Raw genomic sequence first — 21,451 nt, forward strand, 5'->3', positions numbered from 1 at the left:
GCACTGCCGAGCTTCGTGTGGTATCTGGAAGAGGAAGGCGTCGTATCCGTGTGGACATAAAATTGACGAGGCTACTGTTGCTGTAACTGACCAAGCGGCAGGTGTGCTGTGTAGTACTAGTGCTCGCGGAGTGTCACAAGAAGGTACGGAAAGTTTTGCTGTCTATATTATACTGGTACTCGTACAAGATACAGACGTTGCAGCAACTGAGATGTCATGATCCTCTGCATCGTTCTGAATTTGCCCTTCGGATTCTACTATAACACGGATCGAAGACGATAGCTTGGGGCCAGGCAATGTTATATGGAATGACCGTAAGGTGTCAGGCAAATCCAACACCTTCCATGAAAACCCTGACATAATAAGCAAATCTACTAGTATGTCACATAGCTCCGAATAAATCGTGACATTAAATTAACCAAAGTAATACAAGTAACGAGTGAGCAAATGGAATGCCACAGAGTAACACAAGAATGCCTAAATGCATGTCGTACCTTCCCACCGTGAGGCAGACGCAGTTCCGAGGGGAGAATCGAGGACAGAAGCCGAGAGCAGAACCGTGTTAAGCTAGAAGGCCCTACGATAAGGGAGGGGCTGGACACCCACGCCGCCAGCCTACCTGTACGACTACACAACCCGCATGTTTTAGTGTGAGGCTTTTTCGCGCCTCTGTTACGTAAAGGACCACCCCCCAGCCCATGTTAAAAGATAGAGCCCTCCAGAAGAGCAGTATAGATCTTACGATAACGCTAATAGGACCACACCAGCTGCAGGTTTTAGCGTGAGACTTTTTAGCGTCTCTGTTCCGTTGCAAACTTTAAAAACATTGCCCCACCACGAAAAGTATAACGTTTCTCATTGGATAGACAGAATTTTTGTAGGCGGAGCTTCAGGTTAACATTGAGACCCTGATTGGTCAGATGAAAACATAGCCAGATAGTTTTTTTAAACTAACTTCGGTAAATTGTAGTAAGGAGAAGTTATAAGAGAGTTGGTTCCGAAACGGCGAGCTGGATGGCTGCTGCGCCGGCCGCTGCCGCCCTGACGCTGCTTAAACACCGACAAGGTAATGAACGCACGCGATGCCGCATTTTTGAACGCATAAGGCTTTACTCAGAACTGCAGAAGTCTCATCTGTTACACCACCTTTTTGCGTAATACTAATGGTGATCGTTAATTAAAACTCATGGTGTTTACATTTGCCACTTGAAGAACAGATCTGAAACGCGATGATTTTTCTTTTATATAGTTATTGAGAAGCCACATCAGCCACTGTAATTTACGACAAGTTAGATAAGTAATTAAAGATAATTGAGGGTCACTGTAGATTATTTTGATAGTTTTGTCTTTTGTGATACTTAAATTAAACCTAGATTATAAATGTGATATGGCATAGGTCATCCTTCGATCGATTGTAGAACTTGGAAACCCATTCAGGGAATATTCGTTCACATTTTTGTTGAACGCAGTTGCTTTTTACCATCCTGTATTAAAACATTTCCTTTTATCTATACTGCAACTTATTAACGATGTTTTGTGAGTAGAATAAAATTTCCAATGGTAAACTTAACTGCTTTTTCGACGTTATTTTACCAGCTAACATAAAAATAGGAAAGCCTTGAACCCTTTCCACTATATTTAGTTAGTATTAAGATTCTTTTACAGGGAGTGCAGTGGAGCTGACGCTGAGATCATTTAGTATTTGGTTATATCATCGCTAGTCTCACTTAACTCTTCTGAATTCTACATGTCATGTGTGGTCTGGCGTCTCCTCACCAGCAACAGGTACCAGGTGCAAACTAGCCAATTCCCTAAGAAACAAGCTCAGAGCGTCGTTGCGCGAAAGTGGTAGGGAGGCACGATATAGAACAAACAGACACCACCATAAATGGTTAGAAAATGGCGTCCCTTCCAGGATAGTAAAATACCATGATTGAAGGTCGACCACATGCCTAACTAGGTTAGAAAAATACCTGCTGAAAAATTTTCGTGGTAAAAAAAAATTTTTTTCTAAAGTTATACATAGTCGAAAACAGTAGCTGAAGCAATAGATAGTAAAAGTTTTCAAGAAAAAGTGAGAATTCTAGCAGAGACAACAGCATACTTAAGTTATGAATTTTGAAAATTGTTAGAATTAAGTTTTCTCTTCAATGCAAGCGCACAGGTGGCGGATACATCGTTGACAAGTTGCTTCTGACCCAACAAGTAAGTGAATGGATTGTCAGTCTTGGTAGTGTCAAGTCGTGTGAACAAAAAGTTTATGAATCGCGTGAGATCGTATGAGCGCATGTTGACGTGAAGTAGGACGCGTGAATTGCTTTTAAAACAGAAAATAAGGGAGTCGGAAAGATTAGCAATGGCAGATCTTGACCTTGACCGAATTGAGGTAGAGACCAGCATGAAAATGGACAGAGAATAGAGGACAGTACAACAGATGATGCAGTATCGCTAGAAATTGGACATATAACGCACCATAACAAGCATAATATACGTCAAGGCATAGAAAACGTAAGTCAGCATACGACAGAGGAGCAAGAAAGTAGAGAGACAGTCGATGAGGATTCTAACTTCCGTCTTGAATGCGTAGAACCCATAGTACAAGTAATCAGAGCTCCATCACCACAGAGTACAAGGAATGCGAGCAGAAATGTGTCACAGCATAGTTCAATGCAATCTGTTGCGAACCAACACTTGGGCGAAAACACAGAGCGTAGGACGTCGGAAGAAAAGGCAATAGGACCCACCAATCTGGCAGAATTATTACAATAAATTACGGAAACCATGACAAGGCAAAATAAAGAAATTGCGAACCAAATTAAAATTCAGAATGCGGAAACCACGAGACAAATGCGTGAGATTAATCAACAAAACAAAAAAATTCAGTTACACCTAAGTCATATTGAAGACGAAGCAAAAGAATCTCGAGAAGTGATAGGACACTTAATAACAGGTCACAATCAGTTGAGAACAGACATTGACAAGGTACATGCGGACGTACAAACATTGCGTAATGACATTCAGGACGAGATCAAAACATTACGTAACAATACCCACGGAGAATTCAAGAAAGTAGAGAAACAGATAAACGAAATTACTAGACAAGCAGCAGGTACAGCGCGTGAAATTGTTGAAAACAGTGTTTTACACAAACGTATCACAAAAGCAGCGCTGAAAAGATATGATAACCGCATAGTCAAAATAGAAGCGCAAACGAAGCGACAATTTCAGAAATAGCGAACAGAGTTGTTGCAAACCATTGAAGAGCGTAGTGAACAGGATCGAACAAGCACGGAGTGTGCAACCACATCCGTATCTGTAACAGCACCGGAAAAACAAACAATCAACGAAGATATTGCGCATTTGCGATTCCAATCACAGGTGGAAAGTAGCATACGTGAAATCAGACAGTCTACACCGCGGGTACGCGAAAGTTACAGTGGACAATATCCAATGGATTTACCACAACCGGAAAGAACGACGAGAGAAATGATCAGAAACAAAAGTGGCGAAGAATCGCGAATTTCATATGGAACTATGACGAAGTACGACAAAGATCATTTCCTCACAGTCAGAAAATTTCAACACTTTCGAGAAGGAAACTCATTACATCCACGAACTTTTATTGATCAATTCCGAGTAGGATTACCAGAACACTGGACGCTGGCACACAAATTAGGCTTTATATGTGCACACATGTCAGGAACAGTCGCAGAAACCATGCAGAATGTTGCAGCGACATGCCGATCGTACGAAGATTTCAGAGATAAGTTTCTCTCACGATATTGATCCAGCGAAGCACAAAATAGAGTGAAGTACGAATTATTACAGAACCCATATTTTGAAAATTCAGGAGAGAAGAGTCCCGTGAAATTTTTCGAAGTAATGGCAAACAAAAATCAATTCTTAGATGTACCATACAGTGACGGAGAGTTGATTAAATTATGCGCGACGAAGCTACCATTGAAATACCAGCAATCATTAGTAGGTCGCGGAGGCAATGACGTCGAAGCATTTAAAGGTATTCTAAGGGACCTGGAGTTCATATTCTCGGAAGATGATGCAAGAAAAAGAAGAAGCGCACGTGAAAACGAAAGCAAAAAGCAGTGGAATCTACAAGACACAGTACGAAGAAACAATAATTACGAACCACGTGATAACTTCGCGCCAAGAAACGACAATAGATCTCAACAAAGAACCGGTTATGGATTTAGAAAAGAATATGGCAATAACTATAATTCACTCAGGAACGTCTACAACTATTACAGAGGGAATAACGACAACCGGAACGGGTACTGGAGAACCAATAGACCGACAGATTATCAACAAAGAAACCACTATCAACAACCTGAACAAGAAAAGCGAATGCAGATTGAAGACGTGGAGGTAAGACTACCAAACCGCAATAAACCTTCGAGTTGACAGCTAAGCGCCCATGCCAAAGAGAATGACGCACCGACCCAGGAAAATTGCAGCACCTTGAACAGAGAAGTAAAAATCTTATCATAAGAAGAGAAGAAATAAGAAACAAATCCGCAGGGACCAGATGAAAACGAAGAAAATAAAATAACAATATCGTGTTGGGACGAAATTAATTGGGAGAATACTGACGAAGAAGATGAATTACCAGAGGCATGCACAACCAATGTAGGAGGAAAGGACGAAGTAATGAGTATTGCAGAGCTATTTGAGATGGAAAGCAGGAAAAGCGAATTCAATGAGGATAATGCGCAGTCGATAGAAGTTGAAAATAAGTTACGAGTGGGCACACAACCCAACGTATATAATGAAGGAAGTTATGAAGGGATAATTAGTGCAATTAGACGCGATTATGTGGAAGTAGCGACGGAGAAGGAGAAGATAGACGAGGATGAGGAAAAGGTAGAGGATGTTGAAGAAAGCGTAAATGAAGGAAGAAATAGAGAAGATGAAATAAAAGAGAGAGAAGTAGCAGTCGAGGCTTATCCTACAGAAATTTCGAATTCACAAGGGAAATTCCTAAAAAGACTCATGTATGATTCAGTGGAGGATTCGTTGATGCAAGAAGAAGAAGAACAGAACCAACCCTTTCAAATTCAACCAATTGTGAAGGCGATGGTAAAGAATATCCCAGTCAATATTGTAATTGATAGCGGAAGTGAACTGACTGCGATCTCAGAAAATTTATTCATGCAGTGTAACGCCAATGAGGAATTGCTAGTTCTGAAAACACGTAAGATTAAAGTAAGAGGTCCATTTAGAAACAATGCTGCGGAAGTTACGAGACAAACAAGGTTAACTCTTTCGTGCCAAGGTCAAAAGATCGAAGCCAACTTCGTGATTATACCTAAACTAACTGTAGATTTGATTATAGGTGCAGATTTTTTAAATGAGAGACGAGCGATAATAGATATGGGGAAAGGTAGCGTAACATTCGGGAATGTCACACTTCTCTTTGAACAAAAGCCAAAAATTAGAAGAAATACCAGTTATAAACAAACAATTAATAATGATGCGAGATAAAGAGGATGAAGAACTAGAATTGTATGCACAAAAGAAGGAATCGCCTCAACTCATGTTAGAAGTCCATAAAGAAATCGACGAAAAATTGCAAGAAGTTCAAGGTATTTCGGAACACAGTAAAAGAGAATTACAGGGTATTTTACGAGATAAAGCAGAGGTATTTTTACCTACGACTGGCAGTATTAAACACTTTCAGTATAAGTTTGAAGTAAAACAGCAAAACCATTTAGAGTGCCACCCTATAAAATCCCATTAAGCTACAGGAATAAAGTATTCCAGGAGATATCCAAAATGTTAGATGACGATATTATTGAACCAGCTATCTCCACATATAACAGCCCGCTCCATATTGTACAAAAACGAGATGGGAGCATCAGGTTAGTGCTTGATTCCAGACAGATCAACACAATCATAATCACTGAGACAGATCGCCCAGAAAAATTAGAGGAATTGATACAAAACTTCCACGGTGCTAAGATACTTTCATCAATTGATTTACGGAGTAGTTTCTGGCAAATAGAATTGGCCCCAGAATGTAGAAAATTTACAGCAATTATCGTATTCGGTAGATGTTACCAGTTTAAACGATTGCCGTTTGGTTTAAACATATCATCAGCAGCGTTTATTAGTGGATTTAATACTATACTCAGTCCTGAAATTTTACAAAAAAATTACTTGTTATGTGGATGATGTGATTATAGCAGAACCCTCTTGGTAACAGCACAACGACACATTAAATCAGTTTTTACAGATCATAAAAGAGCATGGGGTCACAGTAAATATATCAAAATCCAAATTTGGAAGGCGAGAGGTCAAATTTATAGGACACAATTTCCGAGAAAGGGGTAATGCCCGACCCAGAAAAACTAACGGCAATCAAAGAATTCTGTACGCCATATAATAAGAAAACTCTCAGAGGATTTCTAGGTCTCACCGGATTCTATAAAGAATTTATTTGGATCGACTCTCTCGCAACACCACGCCTATGTGCTTTGACTGGAAAAAACACGCCATGGGTATGGGATCAACAAGCCAATGACGAATTTTTAAAAGAGAAAAACGCACTAACAACAGCACCGATTTTAGCACATCCTGATCTAACACAAAATTTTTGTATGGCCACTGATAGCGCGAAAGCAGGTTTAGGAGTTGTTTTATTCCAAGATACGAACAGGCAGGGCTAAGATCATATAGAACAATTGCCTTTGCCAGTCGGGTACTCACAAAAAGCAAGAAAAACTATTCAGTCACAGAGGTGGAAGCATTGGCCATTGTATGGGGCTGCCAACGTTTTCGATACTTCCTATTCGGAAGAAAAACAAAAGTATATACTGACCACAAAGCATTAGAATTTCTGTTATCCGCCAAACTAACTTATGGGAGGTTAGCCAGATGGATGTTAATACTACAAGAATTTGACTTCACTATTACACACATACCAGGACCAGCGAATGTATTAGTAGATGCCTTATCACGATGTCCACAGGGTGCATCCAAAAACATAGGTTTGGAAGCAGCAGCAGACCAGTTTACCACTACTATATGAAACAAATACCTTTCAAAAACTACATTACGACAGCATTGAAAAACATAAGCAAAGAACAGGACAAGGATCCCGAAATACTAGGAATCAAACACAAGTGGAGAAGCAATGATTTTCCAGACATTCGACAGCACTATCTCGTAAAAAACAATGTTTTATTTTTTAGACGAAATGTTGCAACGAATGAATGGTTAATTTACATCCCAGATGAACTAATTAATAAGTACATATGGTATACACATTTAAGTAATGGCCACTTTGGACCAAAGAAATGCTTTTTAAAAATAAAACAAACAAGCCATTTTCCTAATATGGAAAGACGAATTAGAACAGTATTAGTCAAATGCAAAAAATGTATGAGGGCTAAACACGTCACTTTCCAAACCAAACCACCTATGTTTCCAATAATCCCTAAAAGATTAAAATAAATAGCTGCAACAGATTTGCTGGGGCCCCTCCCACGCACAAAAAATGGATACATTTTCATATTTGTCGTTTTGGAACTTACTTCTAAATATGTTACCTTGGCACCATTAAAACGAGCAACAGGACTTGCTATAAGTAAAGCATTTAGAAAAGATTTTCTGAGACAAGTAGGTAGAGTGGAACGAATAATTTCTGATAATGGCCCACAATACAAATCAGTGCAATGGCAGAACACGTTAAAACAACACAAAATAAAACCCATCTACATATCTAAGTACAAAAATCCAGCACAACGATCTATGAAGGACATAGGCACTTTATGCCGATTATATGCAGGCAAAAGACACAACACTTGGGATATATACCTTAAAGATTTTCAAGAAGTAATAAATGAAATGCCACATAGCACTACACTACTACCTCCAGTTACTGTACTTAAAAATATTGAACCCCCAAACACAATCAGAGAAAATGTTAGATTTCCTATTTACCACGTAGACAGCACAAACAAATCATAGCAACAGCACTTTCCAACATCAGAAAGACAGCCATTAAAAGAAAAGAAAGAGAAGATAGAACAGCAATTAAAAGAACATTCTCAGTAGGCCAGAAAGTATTTGTAAAAACACACCATCTCTCCAGCAAACAGAAACACAAAATACATAGGTTTTACGCTGCATACAAAGGACCTGTCATAATTAGCCGAATTGCTCATGATAGTGCTGTGGAAGTAATGAACCCAAAAACAGGCAAAACCTTAGGACTTCACCATGTGAGCCATATAAAAAAGTTTGAAGATTAATTTTATCATTGGTAAATAATCAGCACAATATTTCAAGATTATGTTGCAGATAAGATCGTCAGGTGAAAGAAGAATGAAGAGAGAGGAAGGTGGGAAAAAGAAAGTAGTTTCAATAATAACACCAATAGTACCATAGATTAAGGTGAAGGGATAAAGCGTAGATAGTCTAACAGCATTAAATACTAAAATGCCATACACCACGACACTACACAAAAATGAAAAAACGAATTTGAGGATTCTTGAGTAGACGTTAAGACTCCAAATATCTTAGAATTATTACATGGAAAGGGCGCCGAAATTTGTAAAGCTTTTTAAGAAGGCGTAAAACATGTAGATACTAGATATACGTTAGATGATTATAAGTAAAACTTTTGTAAGAACCATTGTAAAAATCTCCAGCAAAGAAGAGATGCAACGACACACAAGTTGCAACGCGAGATGTATCAAGAAAGAAAAGGACGTAATTAGCAAGACACGATTCCTACATAGCAGGAGCGTCGAGAGAAGGGAAAGAACAGAAGGCCCTTGTATAGAAAGTGGGCAATAAATATGCCCGCTAGGTGGAACCTTGGTGGGATGGAACACCGAGCCGCACAGTGCCAGACCCCTGCTGAGACGCGGCGGGACGGCGCTGGGACGGCGAACGCCGCAAGGGTCTCCAAGCCCCGAATGAACGGAGCGAGCAAAAAAACGGCCGGACGAGAAAACAGCTTGGGCAAGCCACCACAGACAAAAAATATGCGTAAAAGTCACACTACTGCTATTAAACAGCATGCTGATGCACGAAACTGAAGAAGAACTTCCACAAAGTAAAAATGACACGCCCAAACAATTTACCAAAGTGTTACTAGGAGGAGAACTTCAAAGCGACTAGCTATCAGTAAATATTTCCATATCCTGCCCACAGAAGAACCAAGAAGCAAGTAAGAAGCAGAGAAAAAGCAGGAAGAACAGAAGTTTAAGGATCGCAAGATTGAGACCAAGAAAGAAAATGGGTGAAGAATAAACGACATACCTTCTCAAATCTCTATCCTATTGTAAACTAGTCGTCTGCGAAGTATTACAACGAAAAACGACCTCATTCAGCGACACATAACGATGACTTTCACGCATACAAAGCCAGTAAACCACGAGATTCTGCACTCACAGCTCCATTCCATTATGGGACCAACACAACAGCAACACACACTTGCAAAGCCGACAAGGAACGACGAACGAAGCTGTACATCAAATACTTGCCCACAACCATCTCGCTCAAGTCCATCACCTTCGTGCAAAAACATTCGCCAACCACATGCTTAAACATTCACAGGATTGTGTGAACGTGTGAAATCAAATTATGCGATGTAGGAATTGTGCAAAAGAAACGTGTGAAAAACTAAATAAGTTAAGCACACCAGACAGCTAATAAACTACAAAACAACAGTCACTCACTATGGACTTAAATAAAAAAAATAGACTGTCGATAAAAATAAGTCATTAGTTCTGAAATGGACAGTATATAAAGAAACAATATGCCACTTATTTTCTCTTCATAAAAATTTTACTTGTTTTCTCCTTATAAAAACAAAGAATAAAAAATTATCTTGTTGGATGTTTTTCATATCTTTAACATTTGTACCATTTATTAGGATAATACCTCAAAATGTGTGTATGTATATTTCTTTGTCAAAGCAATTTTTTTAACATTTGTACAATTTATTAGGATAATATCTCAATACTTGTGTATGTATATTTCTTTGTCAAAGCAATTCTTGGAAATGATTCTTATTTGTTAGTGTAACAATGTTGAAATACGTGTCTAGAAACAAAAACATTTTTACTTGCACATGATATTTAGAAAATGTGTTAGAAATAGATTTTACTTAATTACTACATTTAAAAAAAATATTCCTAAGGAAATCGATGTGAAAGACTCCTCACTTTCAATAACAAACATCTTAAAAAAAAAGCTTCACACATAAATAAAGAAATAAAATAATTAAAAATTAATAATAGCATAAAAATATTCTTCTCTTGTCATTTTTAATTATAATGTGGAAGAAATAAAAATATAAATTAGTAATACAAACTAGCATAGAACAGAATAACGTGGCTGAACAATATGCAACAAAATTTCGATAAATTAGAAAATTTTTGACTGACTTAGACAACGATTCAATCATTGCCTAAATTCAGTGCAAAAATTAAGTTCGAAGGGTGGTGATATGTAAGGTGTCAGGCAAATCCAACACCTTACATGAAAACCCTGACATAATAAGCAAATCTACTAGTATATCACATAGCTCCGAATAAATCGTGACATTAAATTAACCAAAGTAATACAAGTAACGAGTGAGCAAATGGAATGCCACAGAGTAACACAAGAATGCCTAAATGCATGTCGTACCTTCCCACCGTGAGGCAGACGCAGTTCCGAGGGGAGAATCGAGGACAGAAGCCGAGAGCAGAACTGTGTTAAGCTAGAAGGCCCTACGATAAGGGAGGGGCTGGACACCCACGCCGCCAGCCTACCTGTACGACTACACAACCCGCATGTTTTAGTGTGAGGCTTTTTCGCGCCTCTGTTACGTAAAGGACCACCCCCCAGCCCATGTTAAAAGATAGAGCCCTCCAGAAGAGCAGTATAGATCTTACGATAACGCTAATAGGACCACACCAGCTGCAGGTTTTAGCGTGAGACTTTTTAGCGTCTCTGTTCCGTTGCAAACTTTAAAAACATTGCCCCACCACGAAAAGTATAACGTTTCTCATTGGATAGACAGAATTTTTGTAGGCGAAGCTTCAGGTTAACATTGAGACCCTGATTGGTCAGATGAAAACATAGCCAGATAGTTTTTTTAAACTAACTTCGGTAAATTGTAGTAAGGAGAAGTTATAAGAGAGTTGGTTCCGAAACGGCGAGCTGGATGGCTGCTGCGCCGGCCGCTGCCGCCCTGACGCTGCTTAAACACCGACAAGGTAATGAACGCACGCGATGCCGCATTTTTGAACGCATAAGGCTTTACTCAGAACTGCAGAAGTCTCATCTGTTACACCACCTTTTTGCGTAATACTAATGGTGATCGTTAATTAAAACTCATGGTGTTTACATTTGCCACTTGAAGAACAGATCTGAAACGCGATGATTTTTCTTTTATATAGTTATTGAGAAGCCACATCAGCCACTGTAATTTACGACAAGTTAGAAAAGTAATTAAAGATAATTGAGGGTCACTGTAGATTATTTTGATAGTTTTGTCTTTTGTGATACTTAAATTAAACCTAGATTATAGATGTGATATGGCATAGGTCATCCTTCGATCGATTGTAGAACTTGGAAACCCATTCAGGGAATATTCGTTCACATTTTTGTTGAACGCAGTTGCTTTTTACCATCCTGTATTAAAACATTTCCTTTTATCTATGTTGTTGTTGTTGTTGTTGTCTTCAGTCCTGAGACTGGTTTGATGCAGCTCTCCATGCTACTCTATCCTGTGCAAGCTGCTTCATCTCTCAGTACTTACTGCAACCTACATCCTTCAGAATCTGCTTAGTGCACTCATCTCTCGGTCTCCCTCTACGATTTTTACCCTCCACGCTGCCCTCCAATGCTAAATTTGTGATCCCTTGATGCCTCAAAACATGTCCTACCAACCGATCCCTTCTTCTAGTCAAGTTGTGCCACAAACTTCTCTTCTCCCCAATCCTATTCAATACCTCCTCATTAGTTACGTGATCTATCCACCTTATCTTCAGTATTCTTCTGTAGCACCACATTTCGAAAGCTTCTATTCTCTTCTTGTCCAAACTAGTTATCGTCCATGTTTCACTTCCATACATGGCTACACTCCAAACAAATACTTTCAGAAACGACTTCCTGATACATAAGTCTATATTCGATGTTAACAAATTTCTCTTCTTCAGAAACGCTTTCCTTGCCATTGCCAGTCTACATTTTATATCCTCTCTACTTCGACCATCATCAGTTATTTTACTTCCTAAATAGCAAAACTCCTTTACTACTTTAAGTGTCTCATTTCCTAATCTAATTCCCTTAGCATCACCCGATTTCATTTGACTACATTCCATTATCCTCGTTTTGCTTTTGTTAATGTTCATCTTATATCCTCCTTTCAAGACACTGTCCATTCCGTTCAACTGCTCTTCCAAGTCCTTTGCCGTCTCTGACAGAATTACAATGTCATCGGCGAACCTCAAAGTTTTTACTTCGTCTCCATGAATTTTAATACCTACTCCAAATTTTTCTTTTGTTTCCTTTACTGCTTGCTCAATATACAGATTGAATAACATCGGGGAGAGGCTACAACCCTGTCTCACTCCTTTCCCGACCACTGCTTCCCTTTCATGCCCCTCGACTCTTATTACTGCCATCTGGTTTCTGTACAAATTATAAATAGCCTTTCGCTCCCTGTATTTTACCCCTGCCACCTTTAGAATTGGAAAAAGAGTAGTCCAGTCAACATTGTCAAAAGCTTTCTCTAAGTCTACAAATGCTAGAAACGTAGGTTTGCCTTTTCTTAATCTTTCTTCTAAGATAAGTCGTAAGGTCAGTATTGCCTCACGTGTTCCAACATTTCGACGGAATCCAAACTGATCCTCCCCGAGGTCTGCATCTACCAGTTTTTCCATTCGTCTGTAAAGAATTCGCGTTAGTATTTTGCAGCCGTGGCTTATTAAACTGATAGTTCGGTAATTTTCACATCTGTCAGCACCTGCTTTCTTTGGGATTGGAATTATTATATTCTTCTTGAAGTCTGATGGTATTTCGCCTGTCTCATACATCTTGCTCACCAGCTGGTAGAGTTTTGTCATGACTGGCTCTCCCAAGGCCGTCAGTAGTTCTAATGGAATGTTGTCTACTCCGGGGGCCTTGTTTCGACTCAGGTCTTTCAGTGCTCTGTCAAACTCTTCACGCAGTATCGTATCTCCCATTTCGTCTTCATCTACATCCTCTTCTATTTCCATAATATTGTCCCCAAGTACATCGCCCTTGTATAAGCCTTCTATATACTCCTTCCACCTTTCTGCCTTCCCTTCTTTGCTTAGAACTGGGCTGCCATCTGAGCTCTTGATATTCATACACGTGGTTCTCTTCTCTCCAAAGGTCTCTTTAATTTTCCTGTAGGCAGTATCTATCTTACCCATAGTGAGAGAAGCTTCTACATCCTTACATTTGTCCTCTAGCCATCCCTGCTTAGCCATTTTGCACTTCCTGTCGATCTCATTTTTGAGACGTTTGTATTCCTTTTTGCCTGCTTCATTTACTGCATTTTTATATTTTCTCCTTTCATCAATTAAATTCAATATTTCTTCTGTTACCCAAGGATTTCTAGCAGCCCTCGTCTTTGTACCTACTTTATCCTCTGCTGCCTTCACTACTACATCCCTCAGAGCTACCCATTCTTCTTCTACTGTATTTATTTCCCCTATTCCTGTCAATTGTTCCCTTATGCTCTCTCTGAAACTCTGTACAACCTCTGGTTCTTTCAGTTTATCCAGGTCCCATCTCCTTAATTTCTCACATTTTTGCAGTTTCTTCAATTTTAATCTACAGGTCATAACCAATAGATTGTGGTCAGAGTCCACATCTGCCCCTGGAAATGTCTTACAACTTAAAACCTGGTTCCTAAATCTCTGTCTTACCATTATATAATCTATCTGATACCTTTTAGTATCTCCAGGGTTCTTCCACGTATACAACCTTCTTTCATGATTCTTAAACCAAGTGTTAGCTATGATTAAGTTGTGCTCTGTGCAAAATTCTACTAGGCGGCTTCCTCTTTCATTTCTTCGCCCCAATCCATATTCACCTACTATGTTTCCTTCTCTCCCTTTTCCTACACTCGAATTCCAGTCACCTATTACTATTAAATTTTCGTCTCCCTTCACTATCTGAATAATTTCTTTTATTTCATCGTACATTTCTTCAATTTCTTCATCATCTGCAGAGCTAGTTGGCATATAAACTTGTACTACTGTAGTAGGTGTGGGCTTCGTATCTATCTTGGCCACAATAATGCGTTCACTATGCTGTTTGTAGTAGCTTACCCGCATTCCTATTTTCCTATTCATTATTAAACCTACTCCTGCATTACCCCTATTTGATTTTGTGTTTATAACCCTGTAGTCACCTGACCAGAAGTCTTGTTCCTCCTGCCACCGAACCTCACTAATTCCCACTATATCTAATTTTAACCTATCCATTTCCCTTTTTAAATTTTCTAACCTACTCGCCCGATTAAGGGATCTGACATTCCACGCTCCGATCCGTAGAATGCCAGTTTTCTTTCTCCTGATAACGACATCCTCCTGAGTAGTCCCCGCCCGGAGATCTGAATGGGGGTCTATTTTACCTCCGGAATATTTTACCCAAGAGGATGGCATCATCATTTAATCATACAGTAAAGCTGCATGTCCTCGGGAAAAATTACGGCTGTAGTTTCCCCTTGCTTTCAGCCGTTCGCAGTACCAGCACAGCAAGGCCGTTTTGGTTAATGTTGCAAGACCAAATCAGTCAATCATCCAGACTGTTGCCCCTGCAACTACTGAAAAGGCTGCTGCCCCTCTTCAGGAACCACACGTTTGTCTGGCCTCTCAACAGATACCCCTCCGTTGTGGTTGCACCTACGGTACGGCCATCTGTATCGCTGAGGCACGCAAGCCTCCCCACCAACGGCAAGGTCCATGGTTCATGGGGGGAGGTTTTATCTATATTGCAATTTATTATCTATTTTACCAGCTAACTAAAAATAGGAAAGCCTTGAACCCTTTCCACTATATTTAGTTAGTATTAAGATTTTTTTACAGGGAGTGCAGTGGAGCTGACGTTGAGATCATTTAGTATTTGGTTATATCATCGCTAGTCTCACTTAACTCTTCTGAATTCTACATGTCATGTGTGGTCTGGCGTCTCCTTACCAGCAACAGGTCCCAGGTTCAAACTAGTCAATTCCCTAAGAAACACGCTCAGAGCGTCGTTGCGCGAAAGTGGTAGGGAGGCACGATATAGAACAAACAGACACCACCATGAATGGTTAGATGAGGAGACACATTTTACATTTTAGGGTGGGGTTAACACACAGTACTGCAGAATTGGCAGTACTGTTAAAGCGCGTATTGCTCACGAACAGCCCTTGCAGTCGTCGTGTGGTATGGATTTACAAGTACCTTTATTCTTGGTCCGTTCTTCTTTGAAGAGGATTCACTCAGAGGACCTGTGAGATATACCGTGACGTTTGCACGTCATCGAGACCTCATTGTACAGTATGTGATTCCTGCTTTGGAACAGCAACTGTGTGACAACCACAGTTTTCACGCAAGATTGGGCAACACATGATGTCGTTTGCCCAGAGTTTTTCCAGATGCATGGGCTGCAACATCGCCTCATCTGATTGCATGTAACTTTTGGCCCTGGGGATATCTAAGAGAACGTATTTACAAGGAACACGTTCAGTCTCTGACTGATCTGAAGCCCAATATACAGGAACATGTTACTTAGATTCCACCGGAACTTCTGCGATCAACTGCTGATCACGTCGCTTTACGGATGCAGGATCTCGTTAACGCCTCCGGTGCTCATATTGAACAAATTGTGTTAATAATAAAATCAGCGTTATGCCTTTCTCACTTCTTTGACCTTTTCTGCCCACGTTCTTTTCCTAACCCTTTACATATGGGAATATTTCTATACGTCATTCTTGCACTCAAAGCGCCATATTTGCGTCTGTTGGCCAGAATTGTAACTAATTTCTTTTCAGAGTAAATCAGTTCTGCCAGAATATCTACCACGTTTCGCTGCCAAACGATAACTGCAAACCCCACTGGACCTCCGTGAGCAGCTGCACTTTAATTACAACCACCAAGTACCACCTCCTCCCACATATATCTTGCGAAGTTAGTGCAACTAGAAATTGCGTAGGTTTACCGACAGACATTCCTTTAATGAGCCATTCGTAAATGGAGCAGGAACAGATGGTAGTAACAGAAGTCTCGTCTTGGAAACGAAATAACTTTTTTCAGCTAAGGTATGTACAATATAATCACGAAGAGAAAGCCCAGTACTGGCTGTGTGCAGTGTGCTACCACGATAACTTTGACTAGCCATCGTTACTCGCTTAAATATAGCACAGACGACATAAAACGTAAACGTACTGCTACAGATGAAGTGTCTCATAGTGATCGAATCTTAATAATATCTCTTTTCTGGAATATCACACACGAACAGGAGACAACTTATGTAAAAAAATTCTTCGAGTGCGTGTACTCGTTGGTTGGTTGTTTTGGGGAAGGAGACCAGGCAGTATGGTCATCGGTCTCATCGGATTAGGGAAGGAAGACGGCCGTGCCCTTTCAGGGGAACCATGCCGGCATTTGCCTGGAGTGATTTAGAGAAATCACGGAAAACCTAAATCAGGATGGCCGGACGCGGGATTGAACCGTCGTCCTCCCAAATGCGAGTCCAGTGTCTAACCACTGCGCCACCTCGCTCGGTCACGCGTGTATTCCTATTAAGACTGGTGACTCTGCAGTGACCTGCGGGCTGCATGACGACTCGAGACAGAGAAGCGTTGTTTCAGGTGGGCGTGCGATGGTGGGATGAGGCAAGCGCATATGTCTGTTTGTGCTCCTGCACTGGAACACACACACACACACACACACACACACACACACACACACACACACACACACATATATCCTGGACCGAGAGGTGCAGCAGTCTTAGGCAACACAGCACGGTGGAGGCTTTCGGATATTTTCTGATCGGATGATGTATGCAGAATGCCATTTCACACCCACTCATACACACAAAACCACATAGAACAAATGAAGATATAGAATGATAATAATTTTCATGTAGCTATGTAGACTGATAAATTATTACTTTTCCGACTGAGCTGCTGTGTCTCAATACAATTGGCGCAAATATTTATTTTTAGAACTAAGCAATTATAAATCAACATGAATTACTGACAGTGGTTGAGAGAACTCATGTAAAAAGACGATCTTGAGTCATGAAATGTTCACCGAAAAGTTATGGAACAATTTTAATAAAGTTCTTCAGTTTTGATACCACCACTAGTATTGTCCCTTAAATTCCTACTCGCAAACAGAGCGGGGGAAAAACGACTGATTATAAGCCTCCGTATGAGCCACAAATTTCTCGTATCTTATCTTCGTGGTTCTTAAGCGCAATATACGTTGGCGTCAGTAGTATCGTTCGGCAGTCAGCTTCAGATGCTGGTTATCTGAATCTTCTCAATAGCGTTTCTCGAAAAGAACATCGACTTCCTTCCCGGGGTTTCCATTTGAGTTCGAGAAGCATCTTTTTGACATTTATGTGTTTTTAGAACCAACCCGTAACAAATCTCGCTTGCCGGGGGCACTCCTGAGAATACCCTTGTCTCTGATAAACACTGGCCGTCGAGGACAACGTACTGGGTCCTATTATTTAAGAAGCATTTGAGACACTCTCATGTCTGTCACCTTATTCCATAGTCTAGTACCTTCGTTAACAGCCAGCAATGGTGCACTGTATCAAATAGTTTCCGGAAGTATAGAAATATGGAAAAAGCCTATTACCTTCGTATATAGTTCGCAGTATATCAGGTGAGAAAAGGGCAGACAGTTTCGCACGAACGATGCTTTCTAAAACCATGCTGATTCGTAGACATAAGCTTCTTAGTCATAAGAAAATTTATTATATTTGAACTGAGAAGTGTTCATGGATGATACAGCAAACAGAAGTTGGGGATATTGGTCCATCCTTCTACCCTTCTTTTGTACTGGAGTACCTCTGCCTTTTTGCAGTCGTTTGGGAAACATTGCTAGGCGAAAGATTAACGACAAATGCAAGCTAAGTAAGAGCTCGTTGATATAGACTACGCTTTGTACAATACAATTCTGATTTCATTAGGATCTCGTGATTTTTTTTACTTTCAAACCTTTCAGTTGTTTCTCTACGCCAGGGATGCTCATTACTATATCGTCCATACGGGAGTCTACAAATGGTCAAATGATGGTATGTTTGTACGATTGTCGCGTGTGAACTATTTTTTGAATATAAAATTCAAATCTTAGCCTTTCGTTTATCTGTCTTCGACTACTACACTAGACTGGCACTTCAAAGAAAAGCTGATTGTTCAAAAAATTGAGTTTTTCACTAACCATATGAATTATTGAAAATTATTATGTAATCTCACGTAAAATGACAAACATTTGGCCTGAAATATTTATCTTAAGATTATGGGATCATTTCACTACAGTTCAGAATTGATAATATCGTTTATCGGGATCGGAAAAAAAATGAACGGAGTTTTATCGAACACATTGAAACTACAAAATTAACAGCTGCTGATGGGAATAATAATATGTCTTTTTACACTTTCTTTTCGTGTAAACATGGTTTTATTGTATCTTCTAAATATTGGATCAAAACATTTTACAGCTAGAGAATTATGCGTTTTATGTAATATCGAATATGTATGAGATTACAGAATGAGATTTTCACTCTACAGCGGAGTGTGCGCTGATATGAAACTTCCTGACAGGTTAAAACTGTGTGCCGGACCGAGACCCGAACTCGGCACCTTTGCCTTTCGCGGGCAAGTGCTCTACCATTTTTTTTTATCGTTGTGTTTGGTCGTTGCAGACTTCACATGATATCCGTTTAAGTTCGTTGTTCATCCTTTCTCTCAGTTGTTTTATTACAGCGGCGAACCGCACACTTTGAGCTACCGTGCCGGCATCAACTGAGCTACCCAAGCACGACTCACGCCCCGCCCACACAGCTTTACTACCGACAGTACCTTGTCTCCTACTTTCCAAACTTCACAGAAGCTCTCCTGCGAACCACACAGTTTTAATCTGCCAGGAAGTCTCATGTATGAGATTACCTAACGTGTTCCGAAATTACTTTATCAGCTTCAACTCTTTACATCTACATCTACATGGGTAGTCCACAACCAACAGTACAGTTCATTCCCTTTACTACTACTAGTCATTTTCTTATCTGACCTAATCGCAAAAAGAGCGAGGGAAAAATTAATGTTGCTATGAATCAGTATGAGACCAAATTTCTCGTATGTTATGTTCCTGGTCCTTAAGCAAAATGTATATTGGCAGCAGTAGAATCGCTAGGCAGAAAGCTTAAATCTCTATTCTCTGAATTTTCTCAATCAATAGCCCTTCTAGAAAATCCATCCAGGCATACGCATTTGAGTTCCTAAAGCATCTCAGTAAACATTACGTGTGTTCGACCTCCCGGTAACAAATTTAATAGCCCTCTACTGAATTCTTTCGAGATCTTTCTTCAATCCGACCTGGTACGATTGCCTGACTCTCGAGTAGTACTCTGGATTAGGTCACACCAACACCCTATACGCGGTCTCCTATACACGTAAGCCAATCTTTCCAAAACTCTCTGCTTCGTGTACTATCGTTGTGCTTGGTGGGAGTTCGGTGTCAACTAATGTTGTTGCCGTTGATTGTATGCTCGATGGAGCAGCATCCTCTGTCATCCCTACGTCTGCTACAAGGTTTCGGAGAGTGCCATCTTGATCTTCCATCGGGGCTGTGTCCTTTCGGTCATCAGCGGACGCAGTGAGGGCTTTGGCATAGGTTCTCGGTAGTACTGTCATCGCCGGCGACGGCTCCCGCACATCTGAAGGCAGTTGCGTAATTCACCGTTGCATACAGTTCAACCTGAGGTGTCTCTCCTGACCACAGCCAGAACATGTACGTGGTTGACCATCGTAAATCACCACCGCCCGACAACCACCAATTGTCTGATAGGACGGAACATGCTTCTGAAGATCAATAGTGATCTGTCGCACTCCGTTAAGAACGGGGTACGTGGCGAATTGTGTCCAGCGTTCTGCCGTGAGACCATGTACCATGCCGTATGGCTTAAAAGCCTCGATATTCCCGTCACCATGGCAAAATCGGAGACCTGCTTTTGTCGCCTGAAGAATTCTCTCACACGCCGCGTCATTTACCATCTTAACATACACCGTGGAACTAATGATGGACAAGTGAATTCCTACAGTATCGTTTGGCGGTATCTTGACTTCCTCTCGAATGAATCGTTCCACTGCTAAAGCCTTTGGTCGTTCGTAGTCTTTGCAGAAATTGAACCGTAATGTAATTTTCCTGTACTTGTTCGCCATGATCGTTGTTACTATCCCAGGCGCAAAGTAAGTCCACAACTACACAAACACTCGCACACGCCGCACAAGCGGAATATCAGACCTCCGCTTCGCACGGCCGCCAGAGCCAAACTCCCAAATGAGCTACCCTAGCACGACTCACGCGCCGTCCTCACAGCTTTACATCCGCCAGTACCTCGTCCCCTACTTTCCAAACTTCACAGAAGCTCTCCTGCGAACCACACAGTTTTAATCAGCCAGGAACTTGCATCTATGAGATTACCTAACGTGTTCTGATATTACTTTATAATCTTCAACTCTTTACATCTACATCTACGTAGATATTCCACAAGCAACCGTACGGTTCATTTCGGGGGCACACTTTACCGCTACTAGTCATTTCCTTGTCTGACCTACTCGCAAACAGAGCGAGGGATAAATTAATGTTTGTATGAATCAGTATGAGACCAAATTTCTCTTATGTTATCTTTCTGCGCCTTAAGGGCAATGTATGTTGGCGGCAGTAGAATCGCTCGACAATAAGCTTAAATCTCTATTCTCTAAATTTTCTCAATAGCAGTTCTAGAAAATCCATTCAGGGATACTCATTTGAGTTCCTAAGGCATCTCATTAGCAATTACGTGTGTTCAATCCGACCTAGTACGATTACCAGACTCTCGAGTAGTGCTCGAGGTTAGGTCGCACCAATTACCAGACTCTCAGGTAGTACTCTAGATAAGGTCGCACCAACGCCCTATACGCGGTATCCTTTACACGTGAGTCAATATTTCCAAAACTCTCCCAATAAACCGAGTCGACGATTCGCCTCCCCCACTACAGCTATCACATGTTCCTTCCATCATATATCGCTCTGCCCAGGTATTTAAACGACTTCACTGTTTCAAGCTGGACATTAGTAATAATGTATTCCAACATTACAGGCTTGATGCTCCTACACATTCCCATTATTTCAAGCGGGATATTAGTAATATTGTTCTCGAACATTACACGCTTGATGCTCGTACTCATTCATTT

The sequence above is a fragment of the Schistocerca gregaria genome, chromosome X (assembly GCF_023897955.1).
Source record: "Schistocerca gregaria isolate iqSchGreg1 chromosome X, iqSchGreg1.2, whole genome shotgun sequence".
In the NCBI taxonomy this organism is placed as follows: domain Eukaryota; kingdom Metazoa; phylum Arthropoda; class Insecta; order Orthoptera; family Acrididae; genus Schistocerca; species Schistocerca gregaria.